Genomic DNA, 19,398 nt, shown 5'->3' with positions numbered 1-19,398 from the left:
TAATTAAGCCCCAGAAAGCCCATTTCTCCGCAGGCCTGGAGCTGCTGGATAAAGACAAGCAGTGTGCAGCATCATGAGACTTCATTATTATGTTGGCAAGACTCCTACATTAGCAGTAGTTGGGGACACCTGGTAACTGAGGTTTACAGGGTGTATGGTTTCCGCCACATTACAGCTGGAATGTTAAAGAGCATAATGGAATTTCTGGAGGAAGATGCTCTCTAGTTGCCAAGAGTCAGTATTTCATAAGGATGCCAGAACCAATAACCCTCTCCTTCATGTTTAGAGTGTTCTGCAAAGCAAATGAAGCATTTGAGGTGGTGGAAATGGACTGATTTCCTCAAACTAGTAACAATGGTTAATGGGATCAGGCCATCAGACAAACTTCTCAGATGTATCTCCATGAATTTCCAAACTAACAAAAAATACAGAGTACATATAGCAGAACTACACTCTATAAATACCCCAGGCCATGAAAAATCCCTTTTCTCTACTCCTATTCTCAAATTAAATTTGGACTAGTCTTAGTTTGAACCTTTAGACTAACTTTGTTTTTCTCTCTTGGTAAAACACAGTCATACTTTTATTTCAACATCCCCTAATTAAGGGGATATCATCAGTCTAGCCCCTGAATCATTCATTTATTTACAAAGGATACCTTGTACTATGCAAATTATCTGGGTCAGCTTCTTCTTCTTCTTCTTCTTCTTCTTCTTCTTCTTCTTCTTCTTCTTCTTCTTAAGCAAATTTAAATTCTGTTGTTGACTAAAAAGAAATAAAAGAAACACCTGAAATTAATTATATTATTATTACCTAAAACAAGCTTTATCCTACATATATTAAATCTTGGCACCTTTATTCATCTAATACAACCTTCCAAGATTTCTGGCACCTCACCAGGAAATAGAGTTGTAATTTCTCAGATCTTCCTCTATTTTCCTCTTCATAACATTTAGTGGGGTTTTTGTTTGTTTGTTTTTTATAATTTTAAGCCAAAGGAGTTTTTTTAAATGATCATATTTTATGGGTTGACTTGATTGTTTGTCACTATATATATAGCTCATCACAGTTATAAAGCAACTAGAGGCCCGGTGCATGAAAACCGTGCACTGGCGGGGGGGGGGGGGGGGGGTGTCTCTCAGCCCAGCCTGTACACTCTTGCCGTTCGGAGCCCCTTGCTCCTTGCTGCCTGCCTGCTCGCTGCTCCTTACCACTCGGCTCCACCACTGCGCTCACCAGCTGTGAGCCCAGCTTCTGGCTGAGCAGCGCTTCCCCTGTGGGAGCACACTGGATACCAGGGGGCAGCTCCTGCATTAAGCATCTTCCCCTTGGTGGTCAGTGCACATCATAGTGACTTGTTGTTCTGACATAACAGTCGCTTAGGCTTTTATTATATAGACTAGGGGCACAGTGTACAAATTCGTGCACCTTGAAAGGAACTGTGGGCCACGAGGCTGTGATGGGCACAGAGGCAGGTCTCGGCCCCTCCTGTGTGCCCCCTCCCAGGTCTTCCCACCACAGTCCCTGGTCCCCTATCTGCCAGCAGCCCTGCTCCTGCCACCACTGCTCCCATGCACTGATGGCGCTGGCCCTGCTCACAACTGCTGACGGTGTGGAGCAATTGGGGCTGGTGCCAGCAGCAGGTGCAAGCAGGCCGGCACCATCAGTGGGTGCGAGTGGAGGCTATTATGTCGATTGTTTCTCAGGAGCAGGGGGAGGTAGAGAAGCCCTTAGGAGCAATCAGGGCCAGCAGTTGCCACTTGCACCCGCTGATGGCGCTGAGCTATTGGGACCGGCGCCGGGCACAGGCAGTGGGTGCAAGTGGCACCGGCTGTAGGTGCGAGTGGGGCCATCGCCAGCAGCAGGTGCGAGCAGTGGCTGCCAGCCCTGATCACCCCTCGGGAGCAGGGAGAGGTGGAGAAGCCCTGAGGGGTGATTGGGGCCAGCAGCTTCCACTTGCACCCACTGATGGCACCGGGCAATTGGGACCGGTGCCGGGTGCCAGCAGCGGGTGCAAGCAGTGGCTCTGGCACTGGCAGCAGGTGTGAGTGCTGGGCAGGACCACGGCATGTGGGAGCAAAGAATTTTCAGTAACCACCAGAGGCTCACCCCGATGACAGTGACCAGTGTTCTTCTTGGTCTGGCACCCCCACTCACCTGCTCCACCCCCCTGCTGCAGCCAACACCCGCCATGTTCTGCACATGCCCCCTGGTGGTCAGTGCACATCATAGTGACTGGTTGTTTGGTTGTTCAGTTGTTCCTCCATTCAGTCTATTTGCATATTAGCCTTTTATTAGATAGGATGATACTTGAATTATTCTGTAAAGGATAACTTTTATCTAAATTTCATATATCTATTTTATTTCTTATAATGTTTCCTGTTCTATCATGCTTAGAATTCATTTTTTTCTCTCAATTCAAATCAAGCTTTTAAAGTAAAACCAGAGGATGAGTAAATTATTATTTCACTTATAATACAAAAATATTTTCAGTGGGAGCCCATTTCCTCATAAAAGATATCATGGTACTATGTAGTTATTAAAATAGCATTTTGTTTATATATGTAATACATTATATATAGTTATATGAACTACATATATCCACAATTTTAAGAGAAATCACACATAATAAGTACAATTTATTACTATGACAAAGGTGTGTTTTTTAATCTTTGCTAGCTGGTTAGTTACTTCTGAACTGACCTTATGACATTTATCTTTCTCCTCACTGCTCTTTTTTGGCTCATCAATCAATGTTTTCTTTTTGTACAATGTCAGTAAAAAAAGTACTGATGCAGCTGCAAATAATGAATCATGAAAAAGCTTTTGCCATTTATATCATCAATGTGACAGAACAGCTCCTGCAGACAGTGTTATTTCCGGTCTGCATTCCTGGACACTAAAGTCAATAAAATTGCTACTAGTCATAAGCTTGGACCTGAGATATACTTGTGTGCAATGAATCTTCTGATGGAAAATGAGTTATTGCTTCAGGATGACAAAAATCAAGGCATCCAGGGTCTCTTGGTAGAAATCTGATTCTTCTATATTTTGAACTTGTTCCTTGTACATCCTCCGTGATTTTTTGTAACCAGTCAGATTTAGTCTATTTACTTCTTTCATCATTGCTAAATAAACTTTTCCTGGATTTTTCTTACAATGCATGCATAATAGCTCTCTGAGTCAATTTCACTCTTTTGATCACTCTCAGAAGCAAGCATAGCCCACCATACATTTTCATCATGTTTTAAATTATGTACTGCTATGTATTTTAAGAAACAGCCAGGGGTTATGGCTGACAAAGATACTCTCCTTGATCAAACTTTACTCCAACTCCTCTAAATCCCTTTCTCAACCAGGCCTTGTATTATCTGGTTTTACCAAAAACCCGACTAAGTTTGTTAGTTAGTATCCCCCATCATTGATATCTGATCACTCTCAGTATCTGATCAGGTTCCTCATCCTTCACCATTCCCTAAGTAATGGCCTGCTTTCAGCAAAAATCCTATTAGCCAGAAACCCCCTACTCCCACCAGTGATGTTCCTCTAGCCCAGTGATGGAGAACCTTTTGAGCTCAGCGTGTCAGCATTTTGAAAAACCCTAACTTAACTCTGGTGCCGTGTCACATATAGAAATTTTTTGATATTTGCAACCATAGTAAAACAAAGACTTATATTTTTGACATTTATTTTATATATTTAAATGCCATTTAACAAAGAAAAATCAACCAAAAAAATGAGTTCTCGTGTCACCTCTGACACGCGTGTCATAGGTTCGCCATCACTGCTCTAGCCCAATCATTTCTTTCTCAAGAAAGTTTGGCTCACTTCTCAGACTAAATAGTTTTACTATTGATGCTCCCATGAAACATACTGACTTTCCTTAGAAAGTTAAAATATTATATTCATCTGCATAATTATTTTACTCTCATTTAATTGCATTATTAATGACAGCTGGGTCCATGTCTCCCTCGCTCATCATTATATTCCTGGTGCCTAGCCATGCCTTCTGGTATATTGTGGACACTCAGTAAATAAGTCAAAAGAAACTTTGGATAAGTAAACGCATTGCTACTCTGATTCAGGTTAACACATAATGTTTTGTTGCTGTTTTCTGATATCAACTCCTCCCTGGAAATTATTCTTTTTTTCTGAATTTGTGAAGTTGGGTCATTTGCTCACTTTTCTCAGATCGCCCTTCCGTAAATATGTTTCTCACAATAATATTAAAAAATTCTTTTGAGGAAAAAAATAGGTTATAGAGGGAAACAGAAATCTTTAAAAAGATAAATGTACTCATTTGAATGTAATAGGTTAGCTGGTCAAAATATTTTCTTGTCGATATAGGTGTCATTACTTGAAATGGCTAATGGCAAGTCTGGGCAGGCCTCACACAATTTCTGCCACAGGAGAATGATCAGGCTTTCAGATCACTTGACCTTGCAGGTTCTCTTAGAGGTCAGAGGCAATTCCCTTTCAGCTAAAGCTTAGCTCAGCTCTACCACAGCTTTCGCTCTGATTTTGGATTTAGCTAGGATGCTTCCTTTGTCGGGTTTTTTTTTCCCCATTATTCTTTTCCCTGGTCATTAGTTTAGTGCATCTATTAGAGTCTCTCAGTGACCTCACTGTATTTTTAATTTAATTCTCAGGTAACTGTAATGTAATTCCACCTGCTTAATACAAGTAGGCTAATCCTTATTTCCCACCCCCTATACTCAGTTTGTTATTTATTGTGAGTATAATAAGAATGTAATCCCACTTCAGAAATTTCCTTCAACTTGTTTTTTTTTTTCTAGTTGCTCAGCTTCTGGTGACAGATGGATTCTGTTTTTATTTAGTCACTCACTTTGATAAAATTTTAAATTTCAATGAATTTCTAAGTAGATATTTCCATTCACAGCAAGCATAGGAAACTCCTAGTGGGAGAAGTAGTTGGGGATATCAACAAGTTGCAAATAATGTATTACACAAATATTACTTATGAGTACAGTCAATATCACAGTCCTTATCTTGTATTTTATTTCCTCTTCAGTTTCCAAAATACCATTGCCAAAACACCATTGCTAAATTTATTTTCATACTAAGATTAGTATAGTGAAGCTATAGACTCATATATATTGGCAAAAATAGGTTTACAGTTACAATACAAATAACTAATGCAACAATTAATAAATAACAATACAAGAATAAACTGCGTTTTTGTATTCACAACTGTAAACCTACTTTTGCATACCCCTCTATATGTATGTATATATAATTAACAATCACTTTTTTTTCTTCATGGTTTAAGCCATCAGTACCATTAAAAACTGGCAAACTAGAACAAAGGATGTAAGAAATCTAATTATCAAGAGATATAAATTGAAAATTTTGATCAGACTTAGCTTTATTTTTGCTCCCCTTATCACAATTATTTTAATTCCACAATATTTTATCTATTTGAACTAAAATAAAACTAAAAAAAAAAAATCCAGGAGCAGTTATTTGTAAGTACTCATTTCTCTGACAATATTCTCCCTATTATGTGTGGTAAGGACCTTTAACAGCTTCCCTAACTCTCAAGGACTGGTTTTAGTTCATATAATTCAGACAGATACCATCTATAATAATAAAAGTGTAATATGCTAATTAGACCGGACAGCCGAACGACCTTCCGGATGTCCTTCCAGGCGACCTTCTGGACAAAGCCAGGGCTGCGAGGGCCGAGGAAAGCCACTGCAGCTGCAAGGGCTGAGCCCCTTGCACGAATTTCGTGCATCGGGCCTCTAATTAGAAATAATCTGTTAGCTTTGGCTGGGTAGCTCAGTTGGTTACAGTATTGTCCCATATGTCAAGGTTGCAAATGGTCAGGGTACATACAAGAAGCAACCAGTGAATGCATAAATAAGTGGAACAGCAAATTGAAGTTTCTCTCTCTAAATAAATAAATAAATAATTTGTTGATGGCTTTATAATTCACTTATAATAAAAATATTATTTTTATTCATTTATTTACTTTGATATTCATCAGATTAACATAGCTTTACCATTTTAGGTTTCTATTGATTTCTTTATTTCCAACTACAGTGTGTGTGTGGGCATATTGAAGTGTACAACTGTCCTATACAAAAATACCTCATTGTTTCTAAGCCATCAAAGGAAAATATTATCATTATCATTATTATAAAAAGTGCTTATTTCCTGCTATTATTATGTTATAGGCCTTGGTCTAAGCTCTTCAGAAATTTTAACTCAGTAAATCTGTACAAAAGGAAGTTAAGTGTTAATATTTCCCCCCGTTTACAGAAGATAAAATAGAGGCACAGCAAAGCTAATTTAATGACTCAGTGTAACACAGGTAGTACATGGTGAAACCAAGATTCACATCTAAGCATTTGGAATCTAGAGTTCATGATCAGATCTGCTACGCCAGATAGACTCAGGACAAGTCCTGAGAGAAAATCCAGTGCATTTAAAATGCATTTTCTCTGCCAAGAATATCAGTGTGATCTCAGACACATTAAGTGACCACTTTCAGCCAAGTTTTATTTTCTATAAAATGTGATGTTGAACTGCAGCATGATTTATGACTTTTACAGCTATTCTTTTTACTTCCATATGATTCTATTTACTTTAACTGGATTGAAAGCTTCTTATGAGTAGGTCATGCTATACAGACCTTACCCACTTTATCTTGCAAGGAAGTTGTTAAACACTTAATAAATATGTCTTTTCTCAAAACCAGGAGGATGATGTATATAGGAAGTACACAAGAATCTGAATGATCTTTATTTATCCACTGATGAAATTATGTGGTTGATCTGGTAGAATAAGAAAATAGGTCTGACTTGCTCTTAACACTCTCCTCTCCAACATCTTATCAACTATGATTGGAGAAACCCTTATTTTGCAGTACATATGTACACATACACACACATACTGAAAAGCCACATGCATATAAACGCTAACATAGAAAACTACATAAAAGACACAAAGTCACATGAATTTATAAAAGATATTTCTAGTTAAGAGGACAATATCAATGAAAGCATTTATTTTGCTGATGGTTCCACAGTGAGATGAGCATGTCTTTAATAAAAGCAGAATTGGAACATATGACTCAAAAATTCTACTTAATGTAGAGAATATAGTTTATTAATCACTTAACTCATGTCAATAATCTAAGTATTAATAAATAAAATCAATCTCACATCTGTACAGATTGGAAAAAGGTGCTCCTTTGGTAAAGTGGCTTTAGACCATGACATATGAAGACTGACAAACAGAAGATGGTTGGCATTTTGTTCCCTTATGTCCCCTGGGGTGAACATTTTTATGGAGTGCAAATTCTGCACAATCATATTTGACAGTCCTCATCAAGATTAAAGAGGAGGCCCTGGATGGTTTTTCTCAGTGGTTAGAGCTTCGGCCCTCAGACAGAAGGGTAGAAGGGTTTCGGTGTTCATTCCCGGTCAAGGGCATGTATCTTGATTGCAGGTTCAATCCCTAGTCCCAGTCGGGCTACATGCTGAGGCAACCAATCAACGTCTCTCTCTCTCACATTAATGTGTGTCTTTTTTTTCTCTCTCTCTCTCTTCCCCTTCTCCCTCCTTTCCACTCTCTCTAAAAATCAGTGGAAAAAAATATTCTCGGGTGAGGATTTAAAAAAAAAAAGATTAAAGAGTAGGCTGTTACCTGGTCCTTAATAGCAAGTGTTGTTTTTAGTGATTGTTGTTGTTTTTTAATAATTTAAAAAGTAGAAGAAAATGGTTATCCATCTGTGACTTCGATCTATAGAGAACAATTCCTGTGACACACAGGTGGCATGTTGAAGGTCAGTTAAGTCTTATCAATCAATTTCCTGACAGAAGCCAAAAAAGTTAAGTAAGGTCAAAACCTGAAACTTTTTCTCCCATTTGAGAACAGTAGAATGTTAAAGCAGGAAAAGTTCTTATGGATGATCTTATTCACTCCTGTATTAGATAGGTGAAGGAAATTAAACCTAAATGTGTTTAGAAACTTTCCTGATATCAGCATTGCCACAAAGACCTTGCAAATGATTGACCTAATCTCAGTGTATTATAGAGGATACATGGAAGATACAACTATAGACATATCAGTAAGTTTATTTAGTGTCTTAAATCTTTCTGCTTTTGTGGTAACAAGTCATTGTTCTCTGCAAGTAAGAGATAATACAGCTCGGCCAGTGTGACACTCAGCATCAACCTATGAACCAGGAGGTCATGGTTCCATTTTCAGTCAGGGCTCATGCCCAGGTTATGGGCTCATCCCCCAGAATGGAGTGTGCAGGAGGCAGCTGATCAATAATTTTCTCTCATCATTAATGTTTCTATCTCTCTCTCCCTCTCCCTTCCTCTCTGAAAACAGTAAAAATATATATTTTAAAAAGAGATAATACAAATGTGGTTGATGGTTTCATTTATTGATAGATTCACTCAATAAACATTTAGTAAGTGCTGCCCAGCCGATTCATCTTGGCCATCACTTTAGTATACAGACATCACCACCTAAAGACTGGCCATGTCTATTTTAAAATGTAAGTGTTATGTCAACATATTAAAGATTATCTATTGAGTATAATGCAGTGGGTTAATATATAGACTTATTAATCTTGTTCCCATTCTTATTTCTCTTTCTTCACAATATAGCATCGCAACTAGAACATTTTGTCTCTCATGCATGTCATATGTCACATTAATTTTCTGTTCCTCCTTCAGAATCAAGAGTGAATACAATTTGGTATCTCTAGACCCAAGGAATTCTAACCACTAGTGCTCTTTCTATAACACAAAGCCATATCCTGAGAGTCAGATTAGTGTTACTACAACAATTACCTTTAAAATATATATTGATTTCAGAGAGACAGGGAGGCAGGAGAGAGAGAGAGAGAGAGAGAGAGAGAGAGAGAGAGACATCAATGATGAGAGAAAATCATTGATCAGTTGCCTCCTGCACAGCCAGTCATTGGGGATCGAGCCTGCAGCCTGGGTATGTGCCCTGACTGGGAATCGAACCATGACCTCCTGGTTCATAGGTTGATGCTCAACCACTAAGCCATGCCGGCCAAGCTACAAGTACCTTGTCCTAGTACTTTACGTTAGTTGCTAATCCAAAAAGTATATTTAAAGAGAGACTATAAGTGGAAAAGGCATCCATGATTTCCGCCTCCTTTCAGATTTGATCAAGAGGCCACTTTCTCTCAGAATACTTTTCATTTCTTATCCTACTTTTCAGTTCCTAAAAATAACGTTATTATTTTTGAGCTGAGGGTGCAGAACTAATCTTTAGCATATGGTCCCGTAACAGACTGTGACAGTGTTATTTCTCAGAATCAACCAAGGCTCAGTAATTATTCCTTCCATGAGTTTGATTATCTCTAGAAAACTAGAACGGAAAAAAAGAATGGAGATTTGTATTGACATTAAGCAATTGTGTTACCCTGAACAGAAGCTTTAGCTTTCTCCAACATCAATCCTTCGTCCAGTGTTAATCTCTGTTTGAGTAACATATTGTCCCGTTCTTTTTAACAGGGTCAGGAAGCTTTGCTGATTAAGTGCTAGACTGACATTCCTTCAAACAGAAAGGCTCCTGTTTCCTTTTGCCTCTGGCATCTTCACACACCTATCTTGTACTGTGTGAGAATATCTAGTAATTGGTTGTCAAGGAGCTACTTACAAGGGCCTAGGATACCATTTTTAGAGGATCTGCTATTTCAAATACATTTATTCAGAACATAGACCTACTGCTCAACCACCTGCTGGCTCTGTGGGGGAAGGGCCTAGAAATGAAACAATGGCCTCTGCCAGCCTACTGTCTGGAAGAAAGCTGCCCCTCCAGCTCTCGCCCCAACGCCAGACAATTCAGCTCCTCCCAGTATGTCCCTGATTCTTTTTGAGCTGCTGCCTCAGTGCTGGAGCTCAGAGGCAGTGAATCCGAGTAGGTCCCTTTGCAGGCCCTTTAAGAGGAATTGCCTGGGACTCCAGGAGCCTCCATTTCACTCATGGTTTTTACAGCCAGGAGTCATGGGAACTTCTCTTCCTGGCACTGGAGACCTGGGCTCTCCAGCTCTCGCCCCAATGCCAGACAATTCAGCTCCTCCCAGTACATCCCTGGTTCTTTTTGAGCTGCTGCCTCAGTGCTGGAGCTCAGAGGCAGTGAATCCAAGTAGGTCCCTTTGCAGGCCCTTTAAGAGGAATTGCTTGGGACTCCAGGAGCCTCCATTTCACTCAGGAGTCATAGGAACTTCTCTTCCTGGCACTGGAACCCTGGGCCGGGATCCTGGTGTGGTGTGGGACTCCTCGCTCCTAAGGGGAGACTTCAGCAGCCCACATACCCCTCCCAGTTTTTACCAGTGAGATGTGGATATGAGACCAGGCTGGTTCCAAGTCTCCACCCCGCCTACAAGTTCTGAGTTGGCTTCTTCTTTGTATCTTTAGCTGTAGGGCTCCAGTTCAGCTAGATTTCGGGTGGTTCTGAATGATGGTTGCTTTGTGCTTCAGTTGTATTTTGGAGGTTACTGAGATTACCTATTCCACCGTCTTGACAGGAAACTCCAAATTATCTATGCAGCAAACAGTGTCATCCCGCCTACAAGTTCTGAGTTGGCTTCTTCTTTGTATCTTTAGCTGTAGGGCTCCAGTTCAGCTAGATTTCGGGTGGTTCTGAATGATGGTTGCTTTGTGCTTCAGTTATATTTTGGAGGTTATGAGTACTGAGATTACCTATTCCACCGTCTTGACAGGAAGCTCCAAATTTTCTATGCAGCAAACAGTGTCACCTGCCAACATAGACAGTTTTATGTCTTCCTTCCCAACTTGTATGCTTTTTTCCTTGCCTGCTTGCATTAGTAACAAGCACTACAATTTAGTCAAATTTGTAATTCCTTATAGATTTAAACAACTTCTATTTTACCACTGTTATTTTTGTTCTTTGTGGTAGGATGGATCCCTTTATCTGGCTATTAATCTAATTAATACATTTAACAACTTTGTTGCTTTTCAATGAAGAATTGGTATTTTGATAGAATGAAAGATGAAATGAATTGGTCAGAATTTTACTTAAACCTACTGCATTTAGCTTTTCAAAATTAGTAATTGATTAGGTAGTAGTGAATTTGTAAATACAAGTTGATTAAAATCATGCCATTATCATGTTATTGGGACAAAATATAAATATTAGCAAACATTATCATTTGATGTCACACTCATAGATAATATTTATATTTTCCTTAAGATTTTGCATTTTTTGGCAACAGATGATGCTGTTGCCCTCTCTGATTGCTCCATGCACACCTTACTCTTCACTCTTCATTTTCCATGCTGGCTGTAACTGTCACTGAGAGCATCACAGGTGTATGCAGCTGACATCGTTATACCAAAGGCCAGGGCAGTGGTATGGCCTTCAGTGTGAAACTGTCATCTCTATAATGACAAACTGACTAAAAGGTCCATAGAGTCTTCAAGGTAGACTCTTAAATTTTTTTAAAGAAAAGGACAGCCACAATAATATGAACCAATTCTATCATTCACAAAATATTGCACATGTATAAATAACTGGAGCCCCGATGCACAAATTCATACAAGGGCCTTGGCCCCCTGCCGCCGTGGCTGGGGCCTCTGCCTCAGCCCCCACCCTCCACTGCCATGGCCGGGGCCTCTTCCATGGCCACAGCCGGCTGCAGCTTTGTCTGGAAGGAAGGATGTCCAGAAGGACATCCGGTCTAATTAGCATATTATGCTTTTATTATTATAGATTATTAAAATCATAGCAATGATAGAGTCAATAAAAATGAGAAGGAATTGGAATCTTGCCTCCTCAATGAACTGGCTTCAAATTGACAAAAGCAGCAAAGTCAATTCAATGATAATTAAACTATAATGTAAGTGGTCAACAGGTAAAATAACTATTCAAAAATTATGTGAGAGCCTAGATGGTATAGACAGAGCAAGCTGTTAAACCAGAAAGTAAAATTGGCTTTGAATTCTTATCCCAGTTCTCAGTTACTGGTCTCGGTTAAGAGAGTTTGTAATTATTTATAATGCCTTGCATGTATATAGTACATTACAGTTTACAGAGCATTTTAATTTTTTGGTAACATTATAGTCTCATTTTACATATTAAAAAAGAGAAGATGTTGGCTACATTCTGACTTAAGATTTATAGCTGGTGACAGAAGTGGGCCCAGAAGTCAGAATTTCTGACTCCTAGCCCAATATCTGACCCCCCATCATGACCAATCCTTCACTAAACTCATCTCTGATAAGGGCAGCTGTTTAGGAAGGATGTGGGTACTTGTAGAGCAATCTGGACCTACCACCTCTCATTCTTCTTCTTTTTCAAGGAATTTTGATATTATGCATATTATGCCATCATTCTTTGAAGGTGAGAATTTTGGCAGTCTTATGTCTGAGTAGGAAAATTTATGTAAAAGTATTATCTTAAATACTCTTTTTACATTAGTAAATTCTTTATATCTGATAACTAGAAATGTGAAAAAAGCATTTTTCCTATTTTTAACAAATTCTTGGTTGAAACAAATTTAAATTGGGATTCAGAGACAAACATATATTTATGTGCATAATTTTTTAGAATAAAGTGAGCACATAAAAGCAGCTAAGCATTAAGGAAAGTATTAAGTAATTAGACAAAAAAGAACTTCTCAACTATTCCTCAAACATTTTTCTTTAAGGAGTTAACAAAAATAGTAAATATTATCATATCAACTTCTTGCTCATCAAGTACAAAAATGAACAGAACAATTTATATATAACTTTCCCTAATTTTAAAACTAAACTCACAAAAAAAGTTTTTAAATTTGTGAAACTTCCAGTCATTATTTTTAATGAATACCTATTTTTAGTATTGAAAATCTTCATGCTTTCTTTTTAAAACCTTTTTTAACAACTACAGTTTTCAATATAGCACATTTTTTTCTGTAATTTCTAGTCTCATGAGTCACGTAGGCCACCAAACTAAAATTTACTGAAAAGTTTTATGTATATACTATAATAACAGCTTAGATAAGGTAGGGGGAAAAATCTCAAAGGGGAAAGAATTAGAGTCACATTTTTAGTATTGATAGACAGAAGCATAACTTACAAACAGAAATCACTTTAGAAAAGAAATAGCTTTAAGTTTGACATTTAGCATGTGGTGCTTTTTCAACCATACAATCTATATTGCATTAAGAGAATATCAAACAAAACAGTATATATAAAGGAAACCAAAGTAGTTTTGTCTGATAGCTTTAGTACTTTTACAATCTTTATCATATGAAGTGTATATAAATGCCACAATATTGGAGGCAACTGAAATGGTAGATGAAATATTGTTATTTTTTAGAAGGAATAACTCAATAGCACATTTAAAATGCTAGTTTCTCTTTGTATTTAAAGGACTAACTTCAAATAGTATGTTACGTCAATAACTCTGAGATCTAGAGACCTAAGAGGAGGCAAACACATCATGACATCTAAGAAAAAATATGCCAACACAGTCTATTTGCGCATTCTTTACTGACTAGGAGAGCTTTGGTTTCATTCAACTGATGTGAATTTAAAGGACCCCTCTTTAGCGAATGAGGGACACTTCATTCAGTCTGAACAACAGCAAACTGAATTATCAGCATTACATTTGGACCTCTCCTAGTCAGTAAAGAATGCGCAAATAGACTGTGTTGGCATATTTTTTCTTAGGTGGGATCGCTATGAACTGTAGTTCCATTTTCCTTTTGCAGCGTGGACTCTGCTGTTACTACTTTCCCCTTTCATTATACAGAAGACTGATAGAAAATGTACATAAAATTTCCTATGGACTCGACAAAGAGTCATATTGTAAGAGAGGGAGGGAGAGAAAGAGAAAGAGAGCCAGCAGAAATTGGCCCTACAGAATGCTTACACATGATTAAGTACTGCATGTATAGATAGATGGTTGCACATGAAAACGTGCTTGCGTGTCCTGCGGCTTCTTTGGGAACATAATGACCCCCTCAGCACTCAAGGTTGTACTTTTCACAACTCAGACATTAGTAAATGCATACTTTCCACTCCACAAACTTATTTAAAGGTCCTGCGTTAGCACCTGCATTTGAAAACATCCCTACTAATGTAAATTATCAATTGTAATGACTTTTCTTTTAATGCTTAAAATGACAAGGGATTGTTTGAGTAATGTTTTTTATAAAACCTTATTCTTAAAACACTAAGAAACCCCATCTTTTCTCCACAATCAATTGCATTAACATTTATAAAGCACATGTTCATAAATAAGAATACATCTCACCCCTTGACGCTAGAAACTCAAGGAACATGAAGCAGATTCCACCGCCCCTCTGATTTCATTGAGAATCTTAGCTGCGATTGTATGTGTCCTGCCAATACTCAGAGGAAAGCGACACAAATAGCCTTGTTATGATCACTCCATTTGAAATCTGATGTAAAATATTCTTTAGCAACACTAAGAAAAGTGAATCTCCTGTATTATTATAGGGTTAGAAGAGACCTTGATTTAACTCACGGCTTTTTCCTTTGACTGAAGCTAAAGGGAATATACTTTCCAGTCTGCTCATGTGAAAGCGGTTGTCTCCAATATTTGCATGAATCTAATTCAGGATGGGGAAGGGCTGCTGTTTACCTGTGTTGTCTACATGTGTCCTCTCATATCTTTTGCCCTGGAAAGTATTTTTCTGTTAATATCGGGTTCAAAAGGTGTGTTTTTTTTCCTCTGTATTTTTTTATCTGTTTGCAAATAAGCCAGAAATCTCTCTGATCATAACCTGATGCTCTCTTAATATAAGTAGCAGAAATAGAAAGTGTGTGTGATTCCAGTAATAGAAGATATGACTGAGATTTGCTAGATGAAAAATGCACGTCTCAATTCACCCAAGAGTCTTTCAAAATTAGTTGCTCAGATTTTTTTTTACTATTCGTTTCACTAAGGTGAAAGAGCTAAGGGTCAATATTTGCATGAATCTAATTCAGGATGGGGAAGGGCTGCAGAGGAATCCATATTGTATCTAAAAATATCCACAGGCAACAGGCAGATTTCATTGATTTCAGGGATCACCATCCAAACATGGTCATCAATAAAGCATATTTTCCCATTCTAAACTGTCAGTCAACTGAGCAGCAAGCACACACTGGAAACATTTATCTTCTAGAATCTAGATACTGCTGCTTTTGCTGCCTGATCATGTCCTTTAGGTAGGTAGGTTGCTAATCGGGTAGATTTGTGACTGTAAGCTCAAAATAACTGGTGAAAATGGCAGCTATTCACCACATCTAAAACAGAGTAAAAATAGCTTCTACACAGTATATACACTGAAAATGAAATTTGCTACTAAGAAAAGAGAAGGGGCAATTTCTGTCTTTTAAGATGTAAAACTAATTGAGAGTTTCCAAGTTCCTTAAGAGGCAGCCTGTAGTTACTGAGTGCTAGTTGTGGTTGCAACTCTGCAGCTCTAAGAGGAAGTAAGAGGAAGGAAATTAATGTAAACATATAATATACTGTGAAATGTGCCTTGGGAAAGTGCTTACCTGCATTTAGCATAATCCTTGTTATGCCATGTAATGCACTTAAATGTAAGTGAGTACAAAACAAGCATGTAATGGTTACCCCATTGTGAATTCAGACATTTATTGTTCATTTTATTTTAAAATATACATTTATATTTCGAAAGGATAAAAGTTACTTGAAGGCACTAAAATTGTCATCCTACATTTTTTTGTTGTTACACTGAGAAGTATAATTGTTTGTTTTGCTTAAGTAAAGTTGAAGTCTATTCCGGGTTTTTAAGGAAAACAGAATCATCACGAATCTGTCAAAACTCTGTTTCTAACTCTATTTTTGAAAAACCCTAGCTGGAAAATGTATTACATTAAACAATCTTTGAATAGGTTCTTGTAAATGTGACACCCTCTATATAAGACAATTACGGCTACCCTCAAGGATAGAAAAGTATTGTTTTTCTGGGTGACACAGTATATATTACATCTCTATTTCCTGGGTGTCCCATGCATGGGAGTGCTGTGTGTTGAATGAATTTTTGATATTGCAGAAATTGTGGCTGCAATAGCCTCACCTCCTTTTAGGATCTGCATTAAATTGCTTTGTTTTACTAAAATCTAGGACACAAAATGTTCCTGTGGAACATAATCTTCCTAAGACCTAGCATTTTTTTCCCCCTAGAATTGGAAACATTTTTAATTTTAAAAAATAAATGATCACTTCCTAATTGCAGATCATGAGCCAATATCACTGTATTGGAATTGTTCGTTATGGCATCTAAAAAAAAAATGAGTGATTAATTAGTCTTGCTTTTAATAAATTCTATTACTTGGCTCTTTTTATAAACCTACTCACTTTATTGCCTCATTTAATTTGAAATGTCATAAAAACATCAAATAGAATATTTAAAACTTAATTGGAAGATGAAATAATAAATATTATATTAATACTACATAAATACTAAAACTACCATACATCTTAACCTAGGACATTCTGATATGTGTATCAGATAACTCCAGCTGAGTGCACTATTAAAAGGAAAAAGAAATATAATTTCATAAAACATATATGTCATGTTTTATTAAACATACTATTTAATTACTGCCTTGATTTGTTTTAAATACATCATACATATGTTAAGCTCAAAAGAGCAGATTTCAATACATAAAGCTACCAAATTCTACCTCTGCAACAGGTAGAAGTGGGATGTTAACTAAGTAACAAAAAATGATGAGAACCAAGTTGTTAGAATAAAATATTTTTTTAGGTATCAAGGGAAATAAAGAGAAGAGAAATCACATACTTATAGGAAATTCATAAAGATGTATTAAAAAATAAGATGAGTAAAAGAAGGGACAATGAAAGTATTGAATATGATAGTAAGCCAACCTATGACCCTGACCTACATCAGACCGTAGGCTCACCAGTCCCCACACCTACTACTTTCTTTACAGCACAGAATTTAGTTCATTCGAGCAAACCAACCATATCTTCGCATTAATTCTTCATTTACATTAAATAAGGCATAAAAGATGACGTTCTGTAAACCCACAGTCTTACAGACATAAATATTTTTACTGGCTAGACAATATCATCTGCAAGGTTTCAGTTGTATAACATTATGACAGATCTTAAACTATAAAGGTAATTAAACCAAAATGAAACAGCACTGGAGAATCAGCTTAGAAGATAATTATTAATTAACATTCCTCTCCTAAGGCCAGAGAAGATTTTTGAGTAAAAACTATAAACAGGGCCAGCCGCCTGGCTCAGTGGTTGAGTGTCCATCTATGAACCAGGAGGCGTGCAGGAGACAGCCTAACAATGATTCTCTCTCATCATTGATCTTTCTATCTCTCCCTCTCCCCTCCTCTCTGAAATCAATAAAAATATATTTTTAAAAAGCTATAAACAAAATGGAATAAAATTTTAGAATAGGTAGCACTGAAAGCATACGGGAGGCTCTTTACTTAGAAAACCTCTTGCTTTTCCTGAATGAGACCATTCTACCTGCACACAGTCTTATCAGCAAAGCAGGGTGCTTTAGACCACTTTCCTCTTCTAACCGAAAATGCCAATGGCACATCCCTCTTACATCACACCTTGACCCTCCTTTGCATTCCCACCCTGAACAGAGACTGGGAGGCACCACTGCATCTCTTTTCTTCTCATTTAACCATTTCCTAACACAAGATTGAGTAGTGAGTGTTTCCTCTTAAGCAATCCTCTTGTTTCACAAATAATTAAGGTCTAGAACAGTTATTTCACATTCATCTGGGTAGGGCCAAGACAAGGATTAAAGCCCAGTTCAGTTAATAATTTCATTTCCATGTCAAGTTGCCTCAAGCAAGCAAGTAATTTTTGTGCATTTTGCACAGAACTCATTAATAGCCCTTTTGTGTATTGTCTGCAGACCATCACACTATATGGGGATTTCTTCCCAACAGCTATTCAGGATTTTATAACATTAGGAAATTTACTCTGTAATTAAAGTCATAAAAAGCATGCATTTATGACTTTAACAGGTCATTAAAATATACATAATTACCACTCTTTGGAAAATGCTGAGTCTTAGAGAGGCTTCTCTGAGAGTCAAGTATTTTTATAAAGCATTTCAAAAAATTTTACTTGCTCTCCCACTCTTCACTGCACACTTCGATGCAAAAGCAGAAGGCGTTCTTTCCACTGTCAAATCGCTGAAAAAGTTTCCTGCGTCAGTCATTCCATGGCATTTGCTCTGATCTGAAGTTATCGTGTCTGTTGTGTGCCCCCTGTAAGAATGGAAACTCCATAAGGGCAAGAACATTGTTGTTGTTGTTGTTTTCAAAGTAGTAACTGTTATGAAGGAATGAATCAAGGAGTGAATGCATGGTCACGTGTAGAGAACGAACAACATAGCCATCTAATTTTCTAATAAATGTGTCCGAAAGCCTTTACCAAATTTTGGATTGTCTTCATAGGCAAGGTAGAAGAATGATGGCTGTTGACCCTTCCCTGGAAAGGAAACCTCAGAAAACTGATCACAGCTTGTTCCCTTCTTATATGGATTTGAAAAATTCATTTACCTTTCCCTGAGCTTTGCAATGGCATATCTTTTGAATTAATGACAAGAGTATTATAGATGCCTGGTTCCCTTGCATTCAGTTATATTATTCTCTCCTTCCTTCTCTTGGGATTCTCACCATAGCCAATTTTGACTTGGCTGCCACCATTTTGCATCTGGTCCATACTGGTTGCCTAGGAAACACATTATGATTTCAAATCATTTCAGTAAAATATTGAATTGAAAATATATAAGCTCTATACCCTACCAGTTTGTCTTGCTCCCAAATTACAAGTAATTCTGAAACCTCATAGAAATCACTCTGAAGTTAGTCCTTTCTAGTTTTAAAGAAGCAAATGGTCTCTTTTTTTTCTATGAACAGATATATAAATTGCAGTCTTAGAAGGTTTTGTTTTGCAGTGAATTTGTACTTTAGAACAGAACTAAACCAAATGAGCAATCCTTCTAAAGAGAAAGAAGTGTGCCCCCAATTGAAGTGGCATTTACTTCGATATTGCATACTTTTATCTCCAGGTTAATTGTTATTAGTTAGAATCAAAATTAATTTTTTGGCAGTTGACATGCCTTAAGTCACCTCTCACTTTTTCTTAATCTTTAAAGACATCTATATACCTTTGAAACTCAGAAAAAGAGAGACAAAATGTACTCCAAAATGAACATTAATTTACATGAGCTTTTCGTCATAATAAAATGTTGTGTAACTGTGTCTCTTAATCTATATAAAGACTAATATGCAAATTGTCCCCTCGGGAGTTCTACTGAGACTGGGAGTTTGATTGCTCGCTATGTTGTGCAGTGGCTATCAGGGGGCAGCATGGAATGAAGGAAGG

Source organism: Myotis brandtii, unplaced genomic scaffold (assembly GCF_000412655.1).
Source record: "Myotis brandtii unplaced genomic scaffold, ASM41265v1 scaffold1318, whole genome shotgun sequence".
Taxonomy (NCBI): Eukaryota; Metazoa; Chordata; class Mammalia; order Chiroptera; family Vespertilionidae; genus Myotis; species Myotis brandtii.
Note: the sequence above shows the minus strand (reverse complement) of the source record.